This window comes from Prionailurus bengalensis, chromosome B2 (genome assembly GCF_016509475.1).
Source record: "Prionailurus bengalensis isolate Pbe53 chromosome B2, Fcat_Pben_1.1_paternal_pri, whole genome shotgun sequence".
Classification (NCBI taxonomy): Eukaryota; Metazoa; Chordata; class Mammalia; order Carnivora; family Felidae; genus Prionailurus; species Prionailurus bengalensis.
Window position 1 is genome coordinate 66,026,672 of NC_057349.1, and position 8,315 is coordinate 66,034,986.

Here is an 8,315-nt window from a genome sequence, read left to right on the forward strand (position 1 = left end):
ATGTTCATAGCATTTTTTTTTTCATGACATCCAAATGACAACAACCCAAACATCCATTAATTGGTTAATGTATAAAAAAATTTGTGGGGCACCTGGGTGGCTCAGTCGGTTAAGCGTCCGACTTCGGCTCAGGTCATGATCTCACAGTCCGTGAGGTCAAGCCCCGCGTCGGGCTCTGTGCTGACCGTTGAGAGCCTGGAGCCTGTTTCAGTTTCTGTGTCTCCCTCTCTCTCTAACCCTCCCCCGTTCATGCTCTGTCTCTGTCTCAAAAATAAATAAACGTTAAAAAAAAAAAATTTGTACTATATCCATCTTATGGAACACTAGTTGAAACTAAAAGGAAGGAAATACTTGGGGGACCTGGGTGGCTCGGTGGATTAAGCGTCTGACTTTGGCTCAGGTCTTGATTTCAGTGAGTTCAGGCCCTGAATTGGGATGTCTGCTGTCAGCACAGAGCCCACTTCAGAGCCTCTGTTCTCCCCTCTCTCTGTCCCTCCCCCTCTCAAAATAAACTTAAAATAAATAAAAGGAGGGGTTGTGTGTGAGGGGATGGGCTAAATGGGCAAGGGGCATTAAGAAAGACACTTGTTGGGATGAGCACTGGGTGTTATACGTAGGGAATGAATCACTGGATTCTACTCCTGAAATCATTATTGCACTATATGCTAACTAACTTTGATGTAAATTTTAAAAATAATTAAAAGAAAAATAAATGAAAGAAAAGAAATACCGATGCTTGTCATAGCATAGCAGGATGAACCCTGAAAACATCATAATAATTGAAAGAAGTCAGACACTAAAAGATAAATATTATTAGGATTCTGTTTATGTAAACCTTTATAGAGACAGAAAGAGTGCCTGTGGCTAGAGGCTGGAGTGATTGCAGATGCACAAAGTTTTTTGAGGGGTGATGGAAATGTTCTAAAATTATATTGCAGTGATTTCTAAAATTACTACACTGTACACCATACTAAACTGCAGTCCAAAATTGTGCTAAGTATGTTGGCAAAACAAGAGTCATCATCTCACTCAGTATTAAAGAACTGGAATTTTATTTCTTTAACAGAACCACTTGTGATCTTTAAAACAAGTTTCTATTAATAGCAAATGAAAGGTAACAGAATGACACCCCAAAATGACTGTAGAAGTTCAGGATATGCCACCCCCAATAAGCTGCTTTGATACACTGTTTGGGGCTGTAGGTGGTTGAAAAACAGCAAATGCAAGGACAGGCTTTCTCTGAACTCCCTTTTTCTGCCCAAAGACATACTCCAAAAGGAACTCAACTGGCATAAACACCTCCTGGCCAGAGTCTCATAAACGAGGTTAAGATTGATAAAAATGGATGACACCCAGGCAAACTGTCACAAATCCTCAGACCTCACACCTATTCTTGGAAGGGCCCATTTATCTTTCTAAAAATGACTTCCTCTCCCCTAAGAGATTTACATTCCTCCTCTTTTCCTATTAAAATGGTATTTAAGCCTAAATCCTAAGGGGTTAGGAGGTGTTGCTTATTTTTTCCTGTATCTTTCTCTTGTTAATATGTCTTTTGTTACAGGGGTTTCAGCCAAGAACTCAGAAAAGTAAAGCGCAAATAATTTTTCCTCCCCTCCCCCCGCCCCCCAAAAGCAGGACAGGAACATTCTGTGACAGAACTCCAAATGGATGGGCCTCTTGATACCCACACTGTGCACCCACACAGCCCACCCACTCTCTTTGTGTTGAGGTGAGCATAAGGAAAGGCCCTGCATCCCAGTTTTCTCACCAACAGCTAATATAGGCGATCATCATGGCTTCCATTAGCTTCTCCTTCTCTTGTCTCCGAAAGGAAAAACCTACGAGACTTTCAGTAGTTCACAGGGCCACCCGTAATACCTGCTTGTTGAAAATCCCTCATCCATCGTTAAGTGAAACCAGAGGAAGCCTGCCCCCGCTTTTTTTCCTTGGGACTAAATTGAGCATGTGGTGGGTACCCTTTGAGGTTAGGCGGGTAGAGGGCATGCAGAGGGGACATGCCGATTCTTTCCCTTCCATCACCCGGCTAAATCTTCAGGGACCCCGGAAGACTGCGGTTTCCCCAAACAGAGTGGGCGGGACGCGGGCTCCAGAAAGCTCGCGAGGCCTTGCAGAAAGGCGAACAGCGCTCCCCACTCAGGACAGTCCCTGGGTTCATCCCAACCCTGCCCTTAGTTCTCAGTCTCGCCCAGCCACCCCAGGGCTCGCAGTGGTCCTTCCTAGCCTCACGTGACTCATGGACTAGGAGCTGCCTTCTTCCGCAGAGGATAATGGACTAAACCTTTTCCTTCTAGGACAGTGGGAAAATGGAGATCCTGGCCGCCCTGGGGTCCAAAATTTGCACTTACAGCAGGAGCTTGGTCCATTGCTAGAAGTGTGTAATTTGGTTCTTGGGTTGTGCGCGCGGCGAGGAGGTGGTACCGGAGAGGATAGGCCCGAGGTGGCCGAGCGATTGTACCAGGGGTGGCCGGAGAAGGAGCGCGCCTAAACAGGCCTCATGGTGGGCAGCCCAATTCGAGCACTCACCAAAAATCTTTGACGCGCGCACTACAGGTAGGTCAAACACCTCTAGGGTTGCAGGTGCTCTTCTTGAAATCTGGAAAATTCGCAGATCGATGCGTCTTGGGCCTTACAGATAAATCCTCCCTCTCCTCCTGAGCGAGGCCACCGTCAGCTCCTGGTGGAAGCTGTAAACCACGGCCCGCGGGAAACCGGGAAGCCCACGGCGCGGCAGGCGCGTTTTGGCGCCGTAGGCTAGGGTGTACTCCGGAGCCTCCCAGTCCCGCAGCCCGTTGCTGCAGGCGAGAAACCGGCGTGCGCAGGTGGTCCGGATTTGCTGAAGGCGCGCCGCTGCCTCGGGTCACTGTGTGCCCTAAGGCTTCCCCGAAAGCAGCTCCGCGCCCCCAACCAAGCGGCGGCCGCGGGAACCCCGAAGCTGGCTGCGGGGACCTACCGGAGCTGCGGGATACGGCGCACTGGAAAGCTGGGGGCGGCTTTCGAACTCCTGGTTTCCCCTCAGTCCGCAGGCGCCACATGAACACGGCACCTTCAATGTCCAGTAACGTGACAAAGTCAGGGCTCACAGTCTCATTTTTGGACCTTCGAAGGTAAAGTGGTTGAAAGAAAGGTCCAATCTGCGTGTGCTTGCTCAGATAGGTTGGAATTCATTGAGAACCGGGAGCAGGTCTTCCTTTCTCTAGCTATTCTTAGCAGGTCGTACTGCGCCTGGCACAAAATGTTTATGAAAGGAATAGAGAGCTATGGATTTCAGCTCCAGCTTTGCTACCTTTCTGGATTTGTGACTCTGGGCAGTTTATCAAACTTCTTTGTTCCTCGATTTCCTCATCTGTAAAATGTGAACAATGAAAATAGTAGTGCTTGTTGTATTGTTCAGGAGATTAAATTAATTGAATGCATGCAAGAAGCTCAGGACAATTTCTGGCTCCTCGTATTTTCCTACTTCGATAAATACAATTAACATTATACATCACGATGTACTGGCACGTTTAGACTGTCGACATTCTGCCGTCAACGATGACTAATTGCTCTGAATTCTAGATCCTGCTTCACCCCCTCTTTTTCCCTCTTTCTGCACTCCCTCCACCACCACTAACTGGTTGTGTGTGACGTTGGGCAAGGTGGCTAACCTCCTAGTCCTTCGTTTTCCATCTGTACAACGGGGATGATAATAATAGTACCTTGATCCTAGAACTGTGATGCTTAAATGAGTTAATGCATGTAAAGCCCTTAATTGTGCCAAGCAAGTAGGAAACAAAAAATATCAGCTGTTAGTATCTGCATACATGAAAGTTGTTTCATGTTACAAATATTTCCATTAAAAAAGAATCTCAGCTGTAGAATCACTAGTACAAGGATGACAACTTTCTTCTCTTTAGAGATTGCATTTTTCTTTTGCAACTTTGTATCAAACTACAAAGAATCAGAAGAAAAATGTTTATTTGATATATTCGACTCCCTACCTGACACCTGCACTATAATAGGTATCTCATTTAAACCTACTCCCCACATCTGCCCTTCCCTACTACTCTCCTTTTCAGTAAAGGCCACCACTATTCACCTGGTTGATTTCCTCTCTTTGTGTCACATTTTATACCTCTAAACAAATTCTGTCAGCTCTACCTTCAAAATATATCTCAAATATGTTTATATATATCTTCTCATGGCCTTCACTCCTAAGAAACTAGTTCAGTCCAAGCCATCATTATCCCTTGCCTCTGTAATAGCTTCCCCATGGCCTTACAACGGCTTAAGTTACAACTTTTCCATGAGATCAAAATATTTCCCTTTTAACGTCTATTCTCCTTATAGCAGCCAGAGTGATCCTTTGAAAATTTGAGGTCATGTCAGTCTCCTTGTCTTTGTGGAACAGAAGAGGAAGTCCAGAAACAAGCACACAAAACAAACATATACATATATACAAAATAGTATGGTATATAATAAAATTATTTCAAAACAATGATGGGGCACTGGGTATTTTGGAAATAAATTTGGATGGCTGTCTGACATACACATAAAAAAAATTTCCAGAAACAGAATAAAAATTTTGCATTTTTTTAAAGTTTATTTATTTTGAGACAGAGAGAAAGTGTGAGTAGGGGAGGGACAGAGAGAGAGGCCTAGAGAGAGTCCTAAGCAGGCTCTGCACTGTCACTGCAGAGCCTGATGTGGTGCTTGAACTCATGAACTATGAGATCATGACCTGAGCTGAAGTCCAACGCCTAACCGACTGAGCCGAGCCACCAAGGTACCCCCCAAATTTTGCATCTTTTAAAAGGCAGTGCTATTAGAATATATAGATTGATGTTTATGTAATTTGAGGGTAAAGAGAACTAGATCATGGCTCCAAATGCTGTCACCATAAAAGAACAATGATAGTTTTTTTGCCAAATTAGAATTAAAACTTATCCCCTATACCTTGCCCTCCCAGTGTGAAATGAAAAGACAAATTATAGAGAAGAACATACTGTAAATAATAAAGAAAAAATGTTTAACAACATGGGGGAAATGCCTTTTTTATAAAATAGGGTAAAAGACTACACAACAATAAGGATCCCAGAATTTTGCCTGGAAAAAAAAAATGGGAGGAATAAATTTATCTCTAGGTTATGTTTTCATTTTTCAAAATCATGTGAAGACATATTAATTCTATAATCATCTTGCAGCTCACGTTAACTATACTCATTGGCAGGGAAACAGTTTTTTCTTGGTAGGGATTACAGTTCAAAGCTGAAATCCCCTTCCTCCTAGAAGTATGCCCAAGGGTCCTTGAGAGGCAAACTGGTGGAACAGAAATTGCTTGGCTTTGGCATCACATCCACTCGGGTTCCCAAGCACAGTGGCTCCCTGACCTCAGTGTCTTCATCTGTGAAATGGGGACACCCACGACCCCCCTCACAGGAGTTTTCCAAGAATTAAATGAGAAGACAAGCCTGGCTGATTGTAGGTGTCCTACATAATGTCACCCTCCCTGATTCAGGTGGCAAGTTAAACTCTATAGGGCCTATTTCCCCAAATTAGGGTTCCTACTGAATTCACACCCTGGTTTGTGCCTAAATTTCAAGTTGAAATTGCTCATCTAGCTGCTTCCAGAGCCAAGGGAGGTGTTTGCTGCCCCCTTGTGGGATGGTGTTGAGACCATGATATTTTCCTCCGAGGATACAGGGACCCCTAATCCCATCCCCACAGCCAGTGCGGGAGCGCAGCACCGTGACCCCGCCCTTGTGCAAACTCAAGGGGAAACTGGGGTCGGGCTAGGACCTGGGGGGGGGGGGGGCCCTCTAGAGACTCGCAGTGCGGGGGAAGCGGCGCCTAGGAGAGGGTGGGCCATCGAGCGCCTTCTCCGCTTCCGACCCGGGAGCTTCGGGAATCTTCGGCAACCGCTGCCCGCTGAGAAAGGCCCTGGTGCGCCTTACGAGGTTAAGTGGGTGGAGGGGAGCTAGAGCTGCGGAGTGGGGCTGATTCAGCCCCTGTCTCCAGAGCTTGCGGTCAGACCCCTCCCGAAGGTAAAGGTGTGAGCGAGTGGAAGCCTTTCTGTCTGCAAAAAGAAAGCGCAGGCTCGAGGGGCCCTCGGGTAAAAATCGCGCTGAAATTCCGCGTTTTTATCTTTATTCGTGTCTGGGGCGGTGGGGAGAAGTAGAGGGTAAACCGGACCTGAAAGCCCCACGGTCACAATTTTCTAGTTGCTTAGTGAATATTCTAAATTCTAGTTGGGATCTAGAGTAAAATATTTCACCTTTTTTTTTTTTTTTTTTTTTTAAATCACTAAAGGCTTAATGTCCTAGATCTTGAACGACAGGGGATGCATTTTGCTCTATTTTATGAATAATTTAAAATACATAAAAGGGCCTGTAATTACCATTTTAGATATGTCTTTATTTAGCACCTCTCACCAAGTAAGAAAATAGAATATTAGGATGTTATTTGCTAGTCAACTGGCCAAGGGGCAAAAATTAGCTGATCCAATTAAAAACAAAATCAAAATGAAAAGCTTGACACAAAATTCCTCTTTTCAAAAATAGACTTTATTTTCATAAAGCAGTTTTAGGTTCATAGCAAAGTTGAGCTGTAAGTCCACAGATTTCCTATATACTCCTCCCACCTCCTGCCCTCCAACCCCCATCACACAGCCTTCCTCACCGTCAACATCTGTCACCATACTGGTACATTCCTTGCTCTGATGATCCCACATAGGCAAGTCAGTATCACTCAAAAATCCATAGTTTACTTTAGGGTTCACTACTGGTGTCAGGGTAATTTTGACCTCATACAATGAGTTAGGAAGTATTTCCTCTGCTTCTACCTTCTGGAAGAGATTGCAGAGAATTGGTATAATTTCTTACTTATATTTGGTAGAATTCACCTTTATGTGGCAGGATAAAGTGAAGGAAGCCCTTCAGAAAGTAGAACAATACTGGGAGTGCCTGGCTGGCTCAGTCCATGGAGCATGCAACTCTTGATTTGGGGGTTGTAAGTTCAAGGCCCACTGTACACATAAAGATTACTTTTAAAAAAAATAGAAATAAAAAAAGCCAACAAAGAAAATAGAACAATACTTAAAATTTAAAACTTCTGCTCTGTCAAAGACACTGTTTAGAGAATGAGAAGACAAGCCACAGACCCAGAGTGTTTAGAGGGAAATTTATAGACTTGAATGCATATAAGAAAAGAAGAAAAATCTAGGGGCTACTGGGTGGCTCAGTTGCTTAAGTTTGGACACATGATTTCGACTCTTGATTTCGGCTCAGGTCATGATCTCATTGTTCATGAGATGGAGCCCTGCCTCAAGTTCCTCGCTGACACTATGGATTCTCTGCTTGGGATTCTGTCTCTCCTTCTCTTTCTGCCCCTCCCCCGCTCCTGCTGTTTCACTCACATGCTTGTGATCTTTCTCTCGAAATGAATAAACTTAGAAATCTAAAATCAATCATCTAAGTTTCCATCTTAGGAAATAAAAAGGAAGAGCAAATTAAATACAAGTAAGCAGAAGAAAAGAAATAATAAAAATTAGAGCAGATATCAATGAAATTGAAAACAGGAAATCAACAGAGAAAATGGATAAAAACAAAAGCTGGTTCTTTGAAAAGAGCAATAAAATCATAAACTTCTAGCCAGGCCAACAAAGGAAAAAAGAGAAGACACAAGTTACTAGTATTGGAAATAAAAAAATGGGACATCACTGTATATCCCATGGACTTTATTTTAAAAAAAACTTTTTTTTTTTTTTGGAGAATCTCAAATAGGCTCTTCAATGCAGTCCTCTATCCCATGACCCTGTGATCATGACCTAAGCAAAATCAAGAGTCTGACGCTCAACTGCCTGAGCCACCCAGACACCCCTCCCATGGACCTTAAAAAAGAGTACTATGAACAACTCTATGTCCACAAATTTGATGATTTAATTGAAATGGATTTTTTCCTTGAAAGACACAATCTGCCAAAATTCACACAAGAAATAAACTACTTCTATTATATCTATATCTATTAAAGAAATTAAACCAACATTTAACAACTCTGCAAAACAGAAAGCACCAAGTCCAGATGTTTTCACTAGTGAATTCTACAAAACATTTAAGGAAGAATTACACCAATTTTCTACAATCTTTTGCAGAAAATAGAAGATAAAGGAAAACTTTCTAACTCTTTCTATGAGACCAGCATTGACCCAATACCAAAAGCAAGGACACTGCAAGAAAACTACAGACCTCTTTCTCATAGACCTATGTGCAAAAATTCTCAACACAATATTAGGATTCGATTTGACTCAACTAGATTGGATT